Raw genomic sequence first — 20,808 nt, forward strand, 5'->3', positions numbered from 1 at the left:
CCTCCGTCAGCATACGCAAGGCTCTGGACAGCATCGATCGCAGAAAACAAGGCTCCCTCGTTGACATGTTGACATGGAACTTGGTGTGTCAGTGGGTGATCTAGCAATTAAGATATGTGCGTAATGAATTATGGAGTATAGAACAAGTAAATGATTATTATTTATATACCAGGTAGAATTGAAATGTCAATGAATGACGATATTGTTTGATTTCTGTAACTAGAAACAAAATATTTAGACATAGACCAAGTGGTTGAAGAGGCATTGGCCAAACAGCTCCTGCTGCTTCTGACAATCTGATTTATTCACAGCTGGAATTTGGGGTTGAGACCACCTTAGTTGCCCTGATTAATGATTTTTCACTGGAGGAGAGGGGTGAGGGGGTGGGTGTTGCAGGAGGGTAACCATTTGACTTTTCCTGGATCTCTCAGCACTTCTGGTAGTGTTGACCAAGGGGTCCTTCTAGAATTAAAAGTACCAAAAAATGCCAGCACCTTTTCAGTTAAAGCTCTTCCTGCCAGTGGCTAAGCCTTAGGAGAGGCATTTCAACCTTTTTGAATGGGGGAAGAACTGTGCGAAATCCAGGAAACCAACAAATGCTTGGTAATTAGGGGAAGGGGGTGGGGCCAACCCAGGAAACCTGGAGGGGCAGATTTGGCCCCTGGGCCTGAGGTTCTCCACACCTGCTTTGGATCAAACATGTTGGTTAGGAGACACTGCATTTCTGTATCACTGGGAGATTCCAGAAGGTGGTGCTGGAAGGTCACCATTCCTCCTGAGGGATTGTCCTGCATCTAACTTCCATGCTTTTTAGCATCTGCTCCCTGCTCATCTGCTCACTTCCCTTGAGTCAAGACACCAACTGTCTTGACTCAAGAGAAGATTTGGCTCCCCTGCCACACCTGTATGTTTACACATGTCATGGATGTGTGTGCATGTGTGCATGCATGTGCATGTATTTGCAGCGTCCGGTTTACCACCCAGCATTGCACATGATGCTTGGGATCAAAATGTTTGCTCAAGCCTCGTGCATGAGATATGTGGGCATTGTTCCTGCAATGGCAGGAGCACAAAAACCCAAATCCGGCTCTGATGCACCCCAGGGTGCCAACTATCCTGAAAGAGGTTACCTGGGTTTTATTGTTGTGATTAAGGCACCATCAATACACTGATGATACCCAACTCTCTTTTATGTTTCTATCCAGTGTGGCTATCTCATCCCAGAATGATTGCTTGGAGTCAGTGATGGGTGAACAGACTCATTCCAGACAAGGCAGAGTTACTGATGATGGGTGGCCCTTTGACCAGAGAAGCAGGGAATGCCCTGCCCTGGATGGGGTCACACTTGCCTCAAAAGAACACATTCCCACTTTGCAAGTCCTCCTGGGCCCCATCTATGCAAGCCTTTTACTCTGGGGTGGCTGCGAGTCGAGGTCCCTTGGGATAGATGACGTAGTCGCCACTTCGCAGCCATCCATGGTTTCCTCCCGGAAACTGCGGATTTCCGAGGTGGCATTTTGCTGCGATTTGGGGGGTTTGCTGCAGGTTTCTGTCTCTTCCTGGAAGCGACTTCACATTTTGCGGTGGCATGTTGTAGGTGTGCGTAGTGCCTACATTGCTCTGTGATGCCCCTTTTCTCCACCCATCCCTTCACAGCTGCATAGTTACAGAGGCACAGAGAGGCGTCTTCAGTTATTTAATCCCACTTTTGCACATTTTTGCAGCTTTGTATCTTCGCAACTGTTGCTTTTGGACTCAAGTGCCCAAGAGCCGGGGAGGGGGAGGTCTTGGGGGTGGACCATCTTCGCTCCGGCCACCATTTCGGAGTGATGGGCAGGCACATACCGCTCATGCTTGTGAGTGCGAACCATTGTGAGAGTCTCAGGCTAAGGAACTGACAAACAGATGGCATGGAAATGAAGGAGCACATAACACCCACTTTTTACCTAACGAGGGATGGAAAGACACAACAGAAACCCTGGCTGCCAGTTTGCTTCTCAGGGTGCTTCTTCCACACTAGGCTTTTAATGTGGAATCACCCTGCCTCATTTATTTATTCACTTTTTGTGGGGCATCCGAACAACGCCAGCATCCTTCTGTTCTCTTTCTGTATTTTCCTGAAGCTTCTTCTATCTTTTCTTGAACTGCAGAAAACATTATTTGAAGAAAAGAAAAAGAAAACAAGGAAGGGAAGCACCCTACAGGTGTGGATGGTTCTTAGCATGTTAGATACTCTTCTGTATCTCCAGGGGTTAAGCTACACCTTACTTTAAAGTCATAGCTAGTAGTTAATGCTGTCCTGTTACTATTAATAACTGTAAGCATGCTAGGTATCGACCCTTGTAAGTTATAAGGTCCCTAGGTATAAGGTATCGGTTATATGTGGGGTTTTTTCCAGCACTGTTAGCTTAGCACCACCATCATCATCACCGCTGGAAAAGGTCAATGTTTCACTCCTTAAATATAATGTCGCTATGGCATTGTTCCTTTATTTTAAACAGTACAGCTCAGTTCTTAATTATTGAATTAACTAGGGATGTCAGAGAATTCCACCACAGACTCCAGTGAGAAAGAATTCTAAAGAATCCGGCCCCCCAGAATCTGTGGCAGAACAGCCTCCCCCGCCCCCACCACCCTGCGGATTCCCCCCAGGACGGAGCTTACCTGGCAGTGGATGCGGTGGCGGCAGCTCCAGCTGGTCTCCCAGCTGCTGCCAGGCTGCTGCGGCCACAAATGGTGGCTGTCGTAGCAGCCACCATTTGCGTGGCTACCTTTGTTTGTGATAGGCTACATAAATACTTACGTAGCCTATCATGGCAAAGAGCAGCCACGCAAATGGCATAGCGGCCGCCATTTGCGTCCCTGCCTTTTGCTGTGATAGGCTGCGTAAATACTTACGTAGCCTATCACAGCTTACTACAAGGACGCAAATGGCAGCCTCTACAACGGCTGCCATTTGCGGCCGCAGTGGCCGAAACTCTGGCTGCAGCGGGCCCTGGCCGGCGGTTCTGCGGAGCTGCAGCAGAGCAGAGCCGGCCAGGGAGGATTCCGGGGGGAGAGATGGAGCGCCTCCCCCCCACTGCGGATTGACTGGTACGGAGCCAGGTAGGGGTTTCGTACATCCCTAGAATTAACAAAGCAAGTAACAGTAAAATAATAAAAGAAGTCAATTCATATCTAACCTTTCAAAAGTTAATCCCGTTCTAAAAAAGTGTTTTTTACTGGGAGTGTTGGACTGGGAGCTGGGAGATCTGGGTTCTAGTCCCCACTCGGCCATGGAAGCTCACTGGGTGACTTTGGGCCAGTCATAGACTCTCAGCCCAACCTACCTCACAGGGTTGTTGTTGCAAGGATAAAATGAAGAGGAGGAGGATAACGTAAGCCACCTTGGGTTCCTTGCAAGAGGAAAAAGGGTGGGATATCAATGCAACAAACAAATAAATAAACGTATTTAAGCATGATTACCTGATTACTGGCCATGTCCAGAGCTGGTCTATTCATTATGCAAAGTGAGACTCCTGCAACAGATGGTGAAGGAGCAACGGATAGGGGCCTTCTCCCGTACTATGCTGCTGCCCTCCCATCACAACCAGCCCTGCAGCCCCTGCTGCTAGGGTGAGATTGGACAGACAGAGAGAGAGAGAGAGGCTGCTGTGTAGAGCATGTGTCTTCTCTCCTCAGTCACTCAGGAACTGCTGCCGTTACCTGAGGTTGCAATCCCCACCCCACCCCAAACTTCAGACTCCAGCAGGATCCAGGAGAGAAAAGAAGAGGTTGAAGCAAACTTGGAGACGAAAGTGAACTTAAGCCTAAAGAGCCACATTTAAAAGGGGGCTTTCTGCTTCCGTTTTAAATGCAGGATCACAACAGATTCCCTTTACACGCGCTTCCTTTCCCCCCTCCTCTTCCCCCCTTCTTCTCCCCCTTATCTGAATCTTCCCTACGTTTCATTGATCTCGCTCATTATCTCCAATCTATTTAAAAACAGAATAAGGGTCATTTAGTGCAGGAGACGCCCTGGAGGTTAACAACATCGTCTAAAGCAGGGGTCCCCAACCCTGGGCCGCGGACCGGTACTGGTCTGTGGCCTGTTAGAGACCGGGCCGCAGTAGGGGTGTGGGAACCCCCCTTGCCTTGGGTCCACAGGGGGGAGGAGATCTGTCCCTTCCCCCCACCCCGGAATCCTCGCTGGCCCTGGCCGGCTCCACTCTGCGGCGAGTCCGCAGAGCTGCCAGCCGGCTCCGGCCCTATTCTTTGCAGTGATAGCCTATTACTGCAAAGAACAGGGACATAAATGGCATCCGCTACGCAGACACCATTTGCGTCCCAGCGGCCAGAAGTCCGCCCCCAGCTGGAGCCTGTTCTTTGCAGTAATAGCCTATTACTACAAAGAACAGGGATGCAAATGGCGTCTGCTACGCGGACACCATTTGCATCCCAGTGGCCGGAAGTCCGGAGCCGGACGGCAGCTCCGCGGCAAGTCCAGAGCCGACGAGGATTCGGAGGGGGGGATGGATCCCCCCCGTGGACCCAAGGTAAAGGGGGTTCCCACACCCCCACTGCGGCCCGGTCCCATCCCCCCCCCGTCTGTGGAAAAATGGTCTTCCACGGACTGGGCCCTGGTCCTCAAAAGGTGGGGGACCGCTGGTCTAAAGGACCCGCAAACTTCCGTGAGTGAGCAATCTCAATAGCGGGATAAAAGCCCTGTGTGAAGAAGCCCTTGGTCTCTCCTCTCCCAGAGTGGCTTCTGGAATCTGAAAGGGGAAGAAGAATTTTAAAAAATGGCAGTGCACCTAGGCCCTTCCAGAGTAAAGAGGATTCAGCAGCGCTTTTCTGCATCCAGCTTCAGGTGTGCAGTATCACAGGAGTGCTAAAACAATTCCTATCTGTCCCTGCTTATTTTAGGCTGTGCCCCCCCCACGTTTTTTCAAGCAAATATGATGCAGTAATGAGCAAGTAGTTCCTTTGGTAAACATGGCGTGTGCGTGCACGCGTGTGCGTGCGCACGTGTGTGTGTGCTCGCACGTGTGTGTGTGCGCACGCGCGCGTGTGTCTTCTGTTATCTTAAAAACAGTTGCAGCACAATCCTAACTATGCCTACTCAGAAGTAAGTTCCACTGAGTTCCATAGGACTTACTCTGAGGAAAATATGCATAGGATTACAGCCTGAAAAAGAAGGGAGGGTGGAGAAAAGGCAGGAGAAGAGGATACAGATGAAGGTATTGCAGAAATAGAACAGCAGGATATCATGGGATGTTTAGCTATATATGTAAAGACTATAATAAGTACAGTAATGATTAGTACCCCTAAACATATACAGAGTGCTTCAATCTTGCATAGCTGCATTTCTGTCCCAATCAAAAAATCACAACAGTGAACCAGTCAGGTTTTCCTTGGGAAAACTCTGTACGTGATCACAGATGCTTATTTTTAAATGTTTAATTGAAATATATATTATCCTTTTCTGTAATGAAATGGTGCTTACTCCTAAGTAAATGTGTTCAGCATCAGGGCAGCAGAAGGAAATTCTACTTTATTCCACTAGTCATGCTAGTGTGACACGATGAGTTAAAGGCACAATCCTATGCATGTTTAGATAGGAAAAACATCCTACAACTCCTAAAATCACCTGGCTGGCATGTCTGGCTGGGGCATGCTGAGAGTTGTAGGACTTTTTTCTTTCTAAACAGGTGTAGGGTTACACATTAAAATGTGAAACTCTCCACATATGTGAAATCTTTAAAAAATATTATTATTATGGTTATAGCATCAGGAATGTAACCACTGTGCAGTGTGGAAGGTATACCTGCCATTTGAAGTGAAATGATGAATTTTAAGATATAAAGGGGGCTATAAGATTATTACATCCAGCGTGCAAGATTGCTTAGCCAGCACCATTGCAGGTTGGTGCCTGATCGTGCAGAGAGAGGTGCCCAACCAATTGCTACACTTTGCCATTGTGGGCAGCGAGGCTCCTGGCAACGGGGAGGGCGGGTGCCCTGGCTGCTGACTTGTTCCATGGAGTGCCAGAGGCCTTCCTTACCTCTGCTTCTTCCAAGCTGGCCCAGGCCCCTTATCTGGGTCAGGGGGACAGAAGTGGTGCTGCAGCAAAATGGAATCTGAGCAGCAATGTCTGGACTAAGAGCAAGGTAGTACGAGTGTGTGTAGTGTGGTTTGGCTTGACTTGAGTGTGTCTGGATCTCCTTGGCTCTGAAAGCATCTTTCTGGGCTGCACCCGCCGGTTGCATGATCCACGAGGCAGCCAGGCTCTGGTGGGTGCGTGCCGTGGTCCTCCTGGACAGCAGGGGTTTGCGCTTGCTAGAGAAAGGTGAACAGATGTGAAGAAGCACAGGGACCTCTTTGTGTTCAAAAGCCACAAAGCGTCTTGTGGCATCTTGGAGACTCACACATTTATTATAGGATAATAAGCTTTCGTCGCCTGGCCTCAAATGTCAAAGTAACTTAACTGTGGCTTTTTGATATTGTGCACCGTGACTTGCGGGGGAGGAGAGAGGATTCGCTCTTCTGCCTCAGGCCGCAAAATGTCTTCAGCTGGCCCTGGCCAGGACATGTCAACAACCAAAGCCCACCAACATACTTATGTGCAGTTGAAAAATGTTATTAAGAAATTGCTAACTATGAAAAAAAACAAAGTGTCTGGGAGCAGAAGTGTTTGTGATAACAGCAGATGTTTATTTATTCAAGTAGTATTTTAAATGGGTCCTATAGAATTATAGTGCTATAATGCTCTTTCATGCTCTTTCAAGATAATGCTATTTCACTAATACTCCTCCCTCCCACTTCAGCCACTTCTGCTGCCCACCACCTGTTACCCCTGTTGCATAAAATCATATAATGACCCCCTTTTGGGGGGTTACAGGGTTCCTGAAGTATGATTGAAGAGAGTTACCCGAAGAAACATGCCACGTTACCAGGGAAAGGAATGACCAAAGAACTGGGGAAAACCAAGGTGTGTGTATGTGCAGAGCTGCCCCAGGGAGACATGAACAATGAGATGCAGTTGATCAGTGGACTTTGGAAGAAGAGAACAATGAACAAAGGAACCTCCAAGATAAGCCTAGAGCCTGAAGCAAAGGTCGGATGAGTTGTTGTTGTTCAGTCATTCAGTCGTGTCCGACTCTTCGTGACCCCATGGACCACAGCACGCCAGGCCTTCCTGTCCTCCGCTCTCTCCTGGAGTGTGCTCAAGTCCATATTCATTGCATCGGTGATGCTATCTAGCCACCTCATCCTCTGCCGTCCCCTTCTCCTTTTGCCTTCAATCCTTCCCAGCATCAGGGTCTTTTCCAGGGAGTTTTCTCTTCGCATTAGGTGGCCAAAATATTGGAGCTTCAGCTTCAGTATCTGTCCTTCCAATGAGCAGTCAGGGTTGATTCCCTTTAGGACTGACAAGACCTGTGAGAGAAAGTCTTGTTCTTTAGCATCGATAAGAAGAGCCCAATTAATGTACGGACCAGGACACATAGTCAAGAAGTATGTTTTTCCACATCGTGTAAATACTTGGGAAAGAAGAGCACTTAAGATGCCCCCAAACCAGCAGAACTCTGAGAAAGACCAGGACACCAAGAAGCAGCTGCACACAGCACACCTCCTGCTTCTGAGTGTACGACCTGACCAGCCATCACAGGTCCCAGTCTACACAGAGGCGTCTTCTGACCCCGACGCAGTTTAAAAACACATTCTCTTGAATTCCCATCTACTCCTCCCATGGCGTGTGTAGTGTGAAGGAGTGGAGATTTTAAAATGGGATTATTTAGTAATAATGCTTCCTGTTAGAATGGCAATTAGCAGAGAACAAAGGGCCCCCCCACCCCCAGAATGAGTGTTTTACCAGTCCCACGTGCACATCGGCTATCTTAGAATAATAAAGGAGACCACGCCCTTCTTTAGTGAAGAAAAGGAAAAAGTTTTACTCACCAGTATTCTTGCACATAAAAGGCAGGTACAGCGTAGAGTTTCAAAAGTTTGTTCAGTCCATTTCGTGCTCTATTACACCAGCAGGAGAAAAACACACACAAAAACACACATTGCTCCCAGCAATGGTGGAGGTAAGACAGAGAGAGAGAGAGAGAGAGAGAGAGAGAGAGAGAGAGAGAGGAGCAAGGGAAGAAATCACAGGAAACTGCATTGTGCGCTACAGAGACTCTAAGGATAGATATGGTCAAAATTTCCACGAATTCACTAACTACAACATTGCCTCCCCACACCATCCCCTGCTTTAACCCCTTGCACCCCACTGCAGTCTGTATCCGGTTTGGGTCTCCCATGCCTGCAATTTACATTGCTCAAAAGTGATCCATTGTTTTACATACACCACACTTACTTTTGAGTGAGCCTTGGAGTTCTCTGACTGGTTTGGACCAAAACCTGGAGCTGATTCACCGCCCCATTGATCTTGGAGCCATCAGTCTCCACTGAGCGCTCCTGAAACAAGCAGCCTGGTTTGTCCTACACTGGAATAACGATACTGTTCATTTCTGCTTCTGCTGTACAACCCCCACAGAGTTCAGGAAAACAGACATAAAAATTCAGCAACGGGATGAGCCTTTGAGAACACTCATCATGTGAAAAGCAAATGATGCAGTTAAGGACAATTTCATGAAGATGTTACAGTAGATGTGGAGGGTCTTTTTCAAACCATCTTCCAAAAAGGGTCACAGATAAGACTGGCTTTGATAAGCAGTGGTTGCTTACCAGACGTCCATCAGTCAATACCTGGGGGACAGAAAGTGTAGGTAAAAAACTGTACATGGCGAAGCATGTTCGCATGAAAACGGGTATGAAAATAAAGACAACAATGAATCATTCAAGATCTAGGATAGCAGTTTGCAATCACCTTTTACTTTCCTTAGCTGAAATTCTCCAGGAGCCAGTTGAGTCTTGGTGAGCAAGACTTCGGGAAATACATAACTAGTGTTAAACGTCCCACAGAAGGAAAAGGAATCGAACTTTGTACGAGCAGTATCTACTCGCTGCCCACACGATTTCAGGTCTGTGCTGTTACGCTTGAGTAGTGTGCATACCTATGGAAAGAGGGAGAAGAAAGACATTTATGGAACAGAGGGCACGGAATCGTGTGGGCATAGTAGTCTGCCTCCGAATCCAGAGGCGGTCAACTATCCAGTGCAGGGTGGGCAGAGCATGGAGGGGATCCTCTCCTCTGCACTCCAGCCACCCTGCATTTGCAGCTACACAGCTGATTTTGGCTGTCTAACCAGGGTCTGCAGAGTGGGGTGGGGGAGGCCAGATGGCATATAGGAAGCATCGTACCAGTGCTTCTGCAGTCCTCTCTCTGCCCCCAGGAATGCCCCCTTTTCAGTCGCTCCACACTGCTCTTCCGAGCACAGAGCCAGGGACAAACCATGCCTCCTATGAGGCCATGGGGGAGGAGCAGCAGAGTTGGGTTTCTGGGAACGGAGCTCCGAGCTTTGTTCCCATAAACTGAAAAATCCTATGGCTATCTAAATGGCCATGGGATTTCACCCCGCAGTCATCCATATTGATGAGAAAAATAGCCTCCTCTTCACAGAATGAAGGAAATGCTTGCCCATAAGCTATACACTGGTGCCACTGGGATTTGGAAGAGTCATACACTGACCCCACCCATTTATTTCTTTAAAGCACTTTTACCCTGCTGTTCCTCCAAAAACAGCAGCTTACAAAAGATCAATAAAACAAGAGTCGCTACTTGCACACTTACAAAAAGTCACATCACTAAAGGGAAAGGGGATGAGGAGGGAAAAGGAAAACAAACAAACCTCAGCACCAATTCTTAAAGTGACATAGTAGTTTTTTAAATACTAATAAGACTTAAGTAACTATTATTTTGAGATAAAATTGCCAAAAGATAATTGAGGTAACTGTGGAGTGTTTGAATAAATAGCAGACTATTCATTCCACAGTACTAAGATATGTGTGTGTGTGTGTGTGTGTGTGTGTGTGTTTGCGGCCTCAGTGAGAATCGACAGGAATTATTTTACAGTGCTATATAAAACTTGTACATTTTGTACATACTTAAACAATTCTATGGTATGCTGAAAGAGTACTTAGCATTTGCATGGCACTTTGCTTGATTCAAAAGCAAACAAACCCAGCATGGAATATGACGTTCAACAAGAAAGCCACACAGTGTCACTGTGTGAAGCAGGGGAGGGGAACCTCAGGTGTGGGGGCCAAATCTGGCCCTCTTGGTATCCTAATCTGACCCTCTAGGGTCCCCCAGATGGTCACAATCCTTTCTTGTGGCTGCACCCTTTTCCACTGGCTCACCTCCTCTCACCTGATCGCTGATCATTTGGTGGTTTCCCAGCTTTGTGCAGTTTTTTTCCCTATTCTCAGAGGTTGAAATGCCTCTCCTAAGGCTTAGTTACTGGCAGTAAGGACTGTAAGATAAAATATGCTGCCATTTTTGTGTTTTTGGCTCCACCCCTTTTCCCTTCAGACTTTTCCCTTTTCGCCTTTGGCCCCCACCCACCATGGGAATGTGGCCCTTGAGAGCATTTCCAAAATTGATTTAGGCCCTTGGTCTGAAAGACGTTCCCCACCCCTGGTGTAAAGGGGCTCTTCAACCGATTTATCACCTAAGCAGGTATTTTCAGAATCATATTAATTTTGCAAATAATATCATGGCATTAATATATTACCCCTGTCTGTGGCCTAATCTTCCAAAGAAGGAGGTGTCCTATGAAAGATATCATACAGTTGTCTTCAGTAATAATCTCCTATGATGGTTCTGACTACGTTGCTGAGAAAGCTTGAGGAGACAAGGTATCCTCCCTCTCAGTGCTGGTTCCAGGATTTTGAGGGCCATTGGGTTAAACACCCTTAATTAGCCCCTGCCTCAGTGAGTCTACCTTCTCATTGCCATTGTCACCAGCTGCTATTGCTCCTCATTCTCTTTCCCATCATAGCTACCACTTGCTTGCCAGTGGGCAAGAAGGCAGCGGCATTTGCTGCTCCTTCTTCTCCCCATCACCGTTGTCTGGGCCAGAGTGAGAGGCAGGTGAACAAGCAGGTTGCCATGGCAAGGAGGAGGAGCAACTCCACGGGACTCTTGTCAGTGGGCCCTTGCTAGGGTGCAGGCCCTCGGCAGGTGCCCAATTATGGCTACCCCTGACGGTGGTTCTGCTCCTGTTTCTTCAATGGCTTTGCCACAATAAAAGCACGAAGGGTTCGAATGAGGAAGTCAGACGCTGTTCTACACAGGAATAACATTCCACAACTCGCCCATCCCAGCTCACTAAATCTTTTACCTGCATGTAGTACTTTCCTTCAATTACATGAAGCCCATCAAAAGCACCCAATGTGTAAACTTCATCGTCTCGCTTTGCCACCATCCTGTAGCTCAAATGGCAGCAGAGACCTTTCTGGCAGACGGTGTAGTTTCCTGCTTCTTGTGATAGTTCCGTGAAAGTGAAATTATCAAAATAGACGCTTCCAATAAACACCGGGCTCTCTGGTGACAAATGCTTGATGCTTGAAGCATATAGGCTCCAGTTGACAGGGGGAGGATACGTGGGGGAAAGTCGAGGGTGAACATCCAAGTTCCACAACCAGGAGTTTGCCATTCTGCATTTCCATATCGAAGTAATACACCTTGGGGCCATCAGGTGCAAAGATGCCACTCCCTGTAGGTGACAAAAGAGATTGGGATGAGGCCAGTTTAAGGATTCATTTCTCTCTGAAGGTACGCTGTGATTCTGCTGGGTGCCTCTCTGACTCTGTGCCAGTGGAGTAAAACAGGGTTGTATTTTTGATCCCACATTATTTAATTTTTACATTAATCCGATGGTTAAGAGTTTAGCCAACACTAGTTTGCATCCCCCTAAACTGGACACAAGATCTCTGTCAATCCTTCTTTATCCTGCTGATGCATGCTACTACCTCAGACAAGTATTGGCCTGAGACGACTATGAAGAGCCCTGGCCACCTATTGTAACAATGAACTTCTAACTATTAACTATAAGAAGACTAAAATAATGGTCTTTACTAGAAGGAGGGCTATACGTAGATGGCAGATCACTGGTAATCCCAATAAATAGGTAACAAGCTATACGTATCTCGGAGTAGTTTTCCACTCTACCAGATCCTGGAAAGTCCAAATAAAAAATGCTACAGCAAACGCACAGAGGAGTACTGCGGCTTTATTTAAATTCTTCCATACTAAAGGAGGACACTGTATGCCCTTGGCTATTCAGGTATTTGCAGCCTCAGATGTTGTATGGGTCCCAGATGTGAATTTAGGATACTTATGGGCCTTTTGAAGTCCTTCAAACTAAATTCCTAAGAGCTATTTGTGCAGTTCTATGTTGCATCTCTAATGTGGCCCTGAGACTGGAGGCGAGCTTAATTTCTATGGAGGCCCATGCATGGATTTGTGTGATAAACTTTTGGCTCAAACTTGTCTTTCTGCCTATAAGATCGGCTCCGTTGACCCTAACAGACACTTTTCAGTCCACATGGAGAAGGGTGCCGACAGAGAAATTACTGTCTTATGAGTTTACACATGGCAGTTTAATAGCCCTTGGATATTCTAAAGCCAAAGTAGCTATTAAGCAACGAATATGGGATACAGAACTACAGATCCATTTAAGCTCTGTCACAAAATATACCTTTTCTGATAATAAAGTACTTGTGCCTACACATTGTTTGACTAATTTAATAATTCCCACATGTAGAAAAGTTTTTATATTAGCTATTTTTAATGTTTTACCATTCATGCGTTTGGAGGGAAGTTATCAGAAGGGGCTGTACCATGAATTAGGGATGCTAGAGAAATTTGAGATGGGCTAAACTGAGTTTGGATTTCTAAGCATCTGACCTGCAGAATCTGCTGTGGACCAGCCTCCTCAGGCCACACGGAGTCTGTAGACTTTTGGAATTTTCTTTTACTTTCCTGAAATTTACGCAGATTTATTCATAGGAAAATACACACGTTTCTGCTGAGACATATGCCATGCTGGAAAATACTGTATATGTGGGGAAATGTTGAATGGAATGCGGGACAATGCACTAAATGTTACATAGTGATGTAAATTACTTAAATTGATGTGAACCATCTTATGGAATTATTTGTGTATTTTTCCGCATAATGGAGAAAACAGTCGAATCCATCTGTGAATGGACACTGGAACGAATGACACCGCACAGTCCACAGAACACACACGGGATGGACTTCACAAAATCCGGACACCCCTACCGTGAACACACATGCCCCTATGATGGAGGGCAAGTGGAAGCTGTTGGGCATGTGCTATTATATTGTTTCTTTTACCGAGATATTCGTTATGTTTTTATTGCACCTATTTTACAAAAAATTCCAGGCAGATCAAATGAATTTTATCTTTTGTTCTTCTTTCTGATCAGGACTCCCAGATTACAGATAAGGTGGCCAGCTTTGTGCAGCAGTTTACTGCAAATGTTTGGTAAAACAGTAATATGCCATACAGCTAATACACCGGGGTCACATTAGTTGTTTTGAATTTCTGTATAATTATGTACACTGTGTGTAATTATTGTAATTATGGTACATTTTATATATGCTGATTTTTGATCATAATAACTGTATCTATCTGCCCGAGTGAAGTAAGAATTATGGCACACCTACAAGGAAGCTTCCCGAGAGCTCACCTCTTTGGTCTTATGGTAGAACTTGAAGAACGAGAAAGAAGCTAGAAGCATAAGATGCTAGAAGCTGAAGCATAAAAATGAGCATTGGGTTTTGTCAGCAGTGCCCTAGCTGCCTCTTAAAGTCCCCTCCAGTTGCCAAAACAAGACACAGACAAAAGGGATTCTTTCCAAGGCTTTATTCCTTTACAACCTCATGACTCTTTCAGATGCTAATTGCCAGTGACTAAGCAAGGAACTGCATAGTGTATCATAGCAGAGTAACCTAAGCTCCATGTACACAGTTGGTCCCCGTTTGGAGAAGGGCGGGAAAAGCTCTGAAACTTATGGGGTAGGAGGGGAGGCTCCCGCCCTTACCCATGGGGCATCAGGGCGCAGCCGTTGCCGTAGTGCCAAGCGGGCTGAGTGCCTCCTCTCGGCGCCCTCCACCTCACGCCTCTCTCTGTGCGGGCACCTTGCGTCTAGCAACAACCGATCTCCCACTCTTTCGCTGCCAGGGTCACTATCTCTCTCAGGAATGTGAACTGGGGGGGGGGGCTCTCCCTGCAGCTGCACCTCTGAGAGACGAGCGGGCTCCTTTCCCACGGGTTGTAGCTCTTCCTCAGAATCAGAGCTGCTTTGGGGCTCTATGGGCTCAGTTCCAACCCTGACAGGTTTGGACATAGGAAATCCAAGGTGGCTCATCTGCTCTGCATGCAGAAGGTCCCAAGTTCAATCCCTGGCAACTCCATGTAGGTCTGGAAAGACTAGACCATCTGCCAGAAAGCTAGTCTAGCTGCAGAAGAAAGGGAGCACCATCCAGCTACTAGCACTCTCACCAACCTAAGCACAAGTGCAGAGCAGGCATGCCGCAAGAGTGCTTAAGGAACCATTGTTCCAGGACAAAGTAGCTATAAGTGTGCTTAACCACATGCTGCAGGCAATTTCTGTCTCAGAATCAAGAACAGGGTGGGGTGAACTGCACTTTCCTCATTCAGCCGCACTTGTTCCTCCTATCTGCAATGCATAGACTGAGGCACCAGTATGGACTGAGCAGACCCAATGTGGACACCAGGTTGTATCCAACTGTGCCTGTCCACCAGCTTCCCTGTTGGAGCCCCCTGTGCAACCCCCAAATCTGCTTCAGAGGGTTAAGGGACTCTCCAGGGCAGATTTGGGGGGGGGGCACACAGGGGCTGTATGGGAGAGGAGGAGAAGGAAAAGTCCCCACTTTGTGAACAGAGGTCCACTTGTGTAACATCGGATGTAACCCAGTAACATTGTTTTCCTCATTCTATAAACTTCTTCCTGTTGTTTTCCTCTTCCTATACACCTCCAGGATAGGAAAGGCCTTGCTCCTTTGGTTATGGTTATGAGTCATCAAACTTTTGTCCTCCCAAACTAATTAGTCCATTTGAAATGTTTGGGCCATCTTGGGATCTTGGGATCTGGACCAAAATAATGAAGAGGGGTTGGACAAGTGGAGTCCAGCTTGGGATTTACCCACAAGACAGTCCAAAGACTGCTCAGTAAATAGTCATGGTCATTATCTTTGCTCGCTGATAAGGGAGACAGGTTTAATCCCGTTAAATGGTTTAACCTCTAAAGATCTTGGGGGTGACTTTACCTTCTTCAGTCACTGGGGGGCAAGTGCGATCGATTACATTCTGATTTCAGGGGGTTGCCTAGACAAGGTCAGGCACTTCTCAATTGGTTCTTATCCAGAGCAGGACCACCAACCAGTGAGGTTAGCAATAGACATTCATAATTCCATGAGGAGAGGGGAAGCCAGGACTAGAATCAGAAGCCCACTCAGGAGTGCCAGAATAAGGATTCAATGGAAAAATGTGGATCAACAAGAATTAGGACAAATACTTGCTTCCAATAAAATGAGATGTCTATATGATCTAATAACATATGGTCATATTGTAGAAGCTAAAATCGACCTTTTCCAGGATATGACTACAGAGCTGGAACCCTTGTTATTCTGCACCCCACGACTGTTATTAGGCCTTGAAACCTCTTCAAAACCATGGTTTGATTCAGACTGTAAGCTACAAAAGAAAAAACTATACAAAGCTCATAATATGCTTGGACGAAGGGCAACTACCCCCTTCCAGTTTTGTATCCTGAGCAACGCGGATTGTTTAAAACTAATTAAAAAGAAAAAAGGGAGTACTTCCTTTCCCAGTGGGTGGAGCTGGGGTCAGCCCTAAAGTCTAAAGATAGAACAACATTCTGGAGGCTGATAAATCAACATCACAAGCCAAGTCCTCTGCAAAGTTTATCCCCCATCAGTGCATCACTTTCGAAAGCTGTTTTATGTAGTAGGGACAGAGATAGATGTGGGTCCATCGGACCTGGTAAACCAGCAAGCATGGCCCCCTGTAACCCCGGAAACAGTTATTAACTTAATTACAGGCTTAAAGAAAGGTAAAGTCCCAGGCTTAAATGGTATAACTGCATTTAAATGTTAAGAGTGTACTTAAAAAAAAAAGGTGTTCTTCCACAATCTGTCCAGCACTAATATTCCCACATGCATGCAAACAGCATGAGAAAAGTGTAAAGGCACATTATAGTGTCATGTGTAAAATCACCCAAAGTCTTCTTATAAAGGTGGCACTTTGAAGACACAGACAGTAATCAGCCTCCGATCACTTGTTAACCCAAATAATGTGTTGCTTGCAAAGTCATCTCATGTCTGTTGCCTGACTTCAGAGGTGCATGCAAAGAGCTCATAACGATGACTTCAACATTAGAGGTTCTTTTATCAGGTTGATCCCTGAACAAAAATCACAGGAGAAATCCAGCATTTTCACCAGCATTTCATAGATTAATCATGCCTCTCTGTGCAATTCCTCCCTCCCCACCCCACTTTCTAGTTGTGCCCTCCTGTGCCTGATCTGGACCTAAGCATAGTAATTCAAAGTTGTTGTTACCAGTAAGATCCCATCGGGGCTTGTGTATATTAGCTGCAAGGAGATTGACGCACATTCCCATAGCCCAGGGCGAGTAGTACTGAATAGCAGAAAGAAGTGGTGGTGTATTCGTCCAAGCAGTTGGAAAGAGGACAGTGTCCACGTTGAACTTTTCCACTAGTGATATGGCAGGTTCCCGAAAATAAAACATATCGGCGCAAGTGAAAACACCAAGCTTCCCAAAGGGGGTATTGAAGTTAACATACTGTGGGTCCTTGGCATTATTAAAGTAGATTTCAGACACAAAAAGGTTGTGCTGTTTATAAGAGAGGAAAAAAATGTATATCAGTGGAAGAAAATTACACAATGAAGAAAGGAAAACGTTTTTGTTGCTGTTGTCTCTTATCTTAGGCAAAATTGTATATGTCCTGGCTTTTCTTTACAAAGTTGTGAAAGCAATTCTTACTTTACAAATAAAGTTATTAGGACAAAACCAGATCTGGGTAACACCTGGATTCTATATCTTCAAAAAAGGAGCTCAACCACTATTCGTTTCTTCATTCCAGCACTCCTAGGAACAGTCCTAGATGCAACCAGAAACCATCACAGTACCCATTCCAGGCTAATTTGAATGTCGGCAACCTCTTCCCACATTCCATCTTAAGACTGCAAGTAAATGCAGTCTTCAACACCAGCCGATTCCCACCTTCCACAGTTAGGCTTCTTTTTTTTAACATGGAGCCTGATTAAGAGTTACAGAGAACTTGAAAGACTGCATGCTGTTTTATGACCTTTGGCTTGGCCTAATCAAGGGCTGGCCCTAATACGGATTTTGGAACTTAAAGAATTGCCATTCTTCCTTCAACGAAGGCATATTCCTGCCAGTGATCTCCTGTGGGCAATCCAGAGCTTCTCTGCCTGAAGGACTTCCTTTCTGATATCAATGGCGGGCCAGCCGTATGCATAAAGCAAGGGTGAGCAACTTCCAGGGGTGAGGGGGCCATACCCCACCCCTACCACATTTTCTGCTGTGGTGCTAGCAAAAGAAGTGGTGATTTTTGAAGAAAACAAGGTGAGCACTTGCCTTGTTTACAAGCAGAATCACACTCCTGGGAAGTGTGATTTGCTTATAAACAAGGCATGGACTCCCTGCACTTCTTGTTTTCTTCAAAAGTGGCCACTTTTCTTTTGCTACCGCTGCTGTGGCAGCAAATTAAACAGCAGTAATGGGGGCAGGTGGGGCCACAAAAGCAGACGAGGGGGCCACATGCAGCCTGGGAGCCCCGCGTTGCCCACTCCTGGCATAGAGCAATGCATGCATGCTGTGGGTCCCTCAGTTCAACTCTCCATTCATGTGAGGCTTCTTGGTCTCAGGGGAGTGTAGATCTGACTCTTATTTGGGTAGGAAAACTGGGAGGACATTTTTCTTCTAGCTCAAATACAGCAATATGAATTTACATTAGCTCCCCTGTTTCTTTAGAGGAATCACTTCAAATCCCATGAGAAAATAATGCTTACTTTGTGATAACGTGCCACAAATTTCCCTTCCGAATCATAAACAACATCTGTGTTGTATTGATAGCGACCATCACTGGGGCACTTTGGATCACTGGAGTAGCATGGTTTCTTGTCCCCCATGTTGGCAACCACATAGATGGAGTAGTTCTTTGCCATGCAGCTGAGTCTTACTTGCACTGGATTTAATCCAAACCTAATTTTGAGAGGAAGAATGGAATAACCAAGACAAATTCCATTCAGAAGGGAGGAAACAATGGATGCTGGCATTTATGTGAACGTATACCTTCAGAATGTGGTAGATTAAAGAAGAATGCACAATTACAGATCTGATCATAGCCATTCTTGCCAGGCGGGGGACAGAATAAAAGAAATACAAAACAGGTAAGTTAGACGCATTGGCTGATACATAAGGTGAGCAGGTGGGCGAAGGTTTAAACCTTCCCTCCTCATGTGTCATGATCCAGATCAGGCCAACTTAGAACAAATAATGCAAAGCTATATAGTATATTTGATGGCTACCAGTCAGTGTATTTATACAATGACCACTGTTATGTTTATGTTTGTTTGGTAGTACTGTTTAATTGTATAGGGCTATAACAAGTTTCATGCATATTATGGGTTGGTGAACTTGGCTTTTAAAAAACATGGAAGTCCAACTACTAGGGAAATAATGATTGGGGAAAAAGTGTCCCTATGCTGCCACCTACTGGGATAAATTTGGGCAAACAGATTTAGTGTTGCTTACAAGATGAATCAGATACAAACAATATTTACAGAACTCTAAAATCGTGAGGTTTCTTCACTCCAGCATTTAATGTTTGCTATCGCAGGAAATCTGCAATCTGCTCTGAAATGTGTTTATGTAGAAGTAAATCTCACCCAGTGTGTTATATGTGGCAGCATGCTTCCTGATAACTATTCTTAAAATCCCAGCTTTAGTTAGGATTTGAGAAGGGTTTTTTTTAAAAAACAAAACAAAACATAATAATCAAACAATATGCAAACTACAGATACAGATGGAAACTCTGACCTTCACAAAGAATCCCTTGCAAGCAGTGGCTTCCCCATTTATTGCAATATCAAAGTACTTCCTAACTGCAGCCCCACTTAAATAAAATGCAAGAAAACAATCACAAAAGAGGTCTTTTGGGGGCTGTGGGAGCGCTATAGTAGGTGAACTGTGTTATGCAGTTGTTCTTAATTAAATAACCAGGAATCAACACCACTCTGTATTCACAATGACTAACACATACTGGAATCTCTATTCTGTATGTATACTGAAAACAACAAGAAAATCCATTATTACTTCACCATAACAACAGAGAGATAGGTGTGTTGAAAAGTTGCTGAGTTAGAATACATGATGTACATTACATTGACTACGTAACCCAGGGCGTTTCTATTTTGAATATGAATTTTTCAGTATTTCTGTTTGGGTATGAAGGAAGTACGAAATTACCTTTTAGGCTCATTGCATGGAATCCAGTTGACTTGAGGATCTGGTATATCCTCAAGATAAGAATACAGCGTTTGTCATGTGAAGACCCAACAATAAATTGCATCCTCAGGTGTCACGATGATGCAGACTCCCTACAAGAAGACATCAGCTCAAACACAGGCACCCCAAGGACAAATACAGTACTTAAAGGGTATCTTCTAAGCAGTCTCCAGTACCTGATCAGCAGCTGCTTTGATGACTCCTTCTAAGATGTCCAGATTTTGGTTCATCAGGCTCAAGGCCTCTTCTGGAGTGACACATTTTGGGGTCTCCCCTGATAGTATCACATCATGCTCGTAGACAGCAGCAATGCAGGTGTCCAAGGCAGAGGCCTTGAGGACAACTGCAGTCAGAAATAAAGCATAAATAGGAAGCTGGAAGGTAAGCATGCTTGCAGAGTCCAGCTGTTGTGCAAGATGAGAAAAACCAGGAGGTTGCCTTGGACAGAGCAGGGTAAGGAGTGATTTATTCATTTCAGGGGAAGTCCTGTTTCACAAAACCAAGACTCAGTGATGGGCAGGCAAGATTGTGTAACATGGATGACTGCCAAACATTAACCATCAGTACACCTTGTACTACAGGCTTGTGTAAGTGCATGATATGTATTCACATAAAATGAAGTATGCAAAACCTAAACACCAAGCATAATCTAGTAATCGCTTAAGGGCAGAATGAGATGCGTTTGAACAGGTAGAACAAGTTCACGTTTCTGGAACTGGACATAGTTGAGTTCCTGAAATTAAGCCAGTATGGCCTCTTGGCCAGTACTTGAGTGGCAGAGAGTGCCTGGGATCTCCCTGAATGTGGAAGTAAACACAAGGTCCAAAGGATCATGCTAGTGAAATAAACAATTTACTTTGTATTTCATCATGAGAGTCACAACTGCTTTTTCCTGTAGACTTTCCGAACAGTAAGATTGTTATGAGAGGCACGTTATGTCCTTCATTCCCCAGACCCAGAGGTGGACAGGAGCATGAGACAGGTTCTGCCTCCCCTGTAAATATTTCCCCAACCGATTTTTGACATCTCTAAGTAAATAGCTACCATTCAGCCCTATTGGGAAAGTAAAGTGCAGTATTCATTCATTTATTCATTCATTCAGACCTGCTCACTGAACTTGGCGGCCTGGCCTTCTCAGAGGGATAGAGTGGCCACTTGTGAATTGCCAGAAAAGAGGACAAAGCATCACAAAAAAAAGAAGATGATGATTTGAATAAAATTTGCATATGCTAATTTATATGTATAGAT

General features: G+C 45.5%; 1 pseudogene; it reads right to left on the reverse strand.

Moving 5' to 3' along the window:
- Positions 1-1,018: 1,018 nt before the first annotated feature.
- Positions 1,019-19,949, reverse strand: LOC146359548 (pantetheinase-like; annotated as a pseudogene).
- Positions 19,950-20,808: the final 859 nt, after the last annotated feature.

This window comes from Heloderma suspectum, chromosome 1, assembly GCF_057233095.1.
Source record: "Heloderma suspectum isolate Gila_16-S chromosome 1, 16-S_ref, whole genome shotgun sequence".
Classification (NCBI taxonomy): domain Eukaryota; kingdom Metazoa; phylum Chordata; class Lepidosauria; order Squamata; family Helodermatidae; genus Heloderma; species Heloderma suspectum.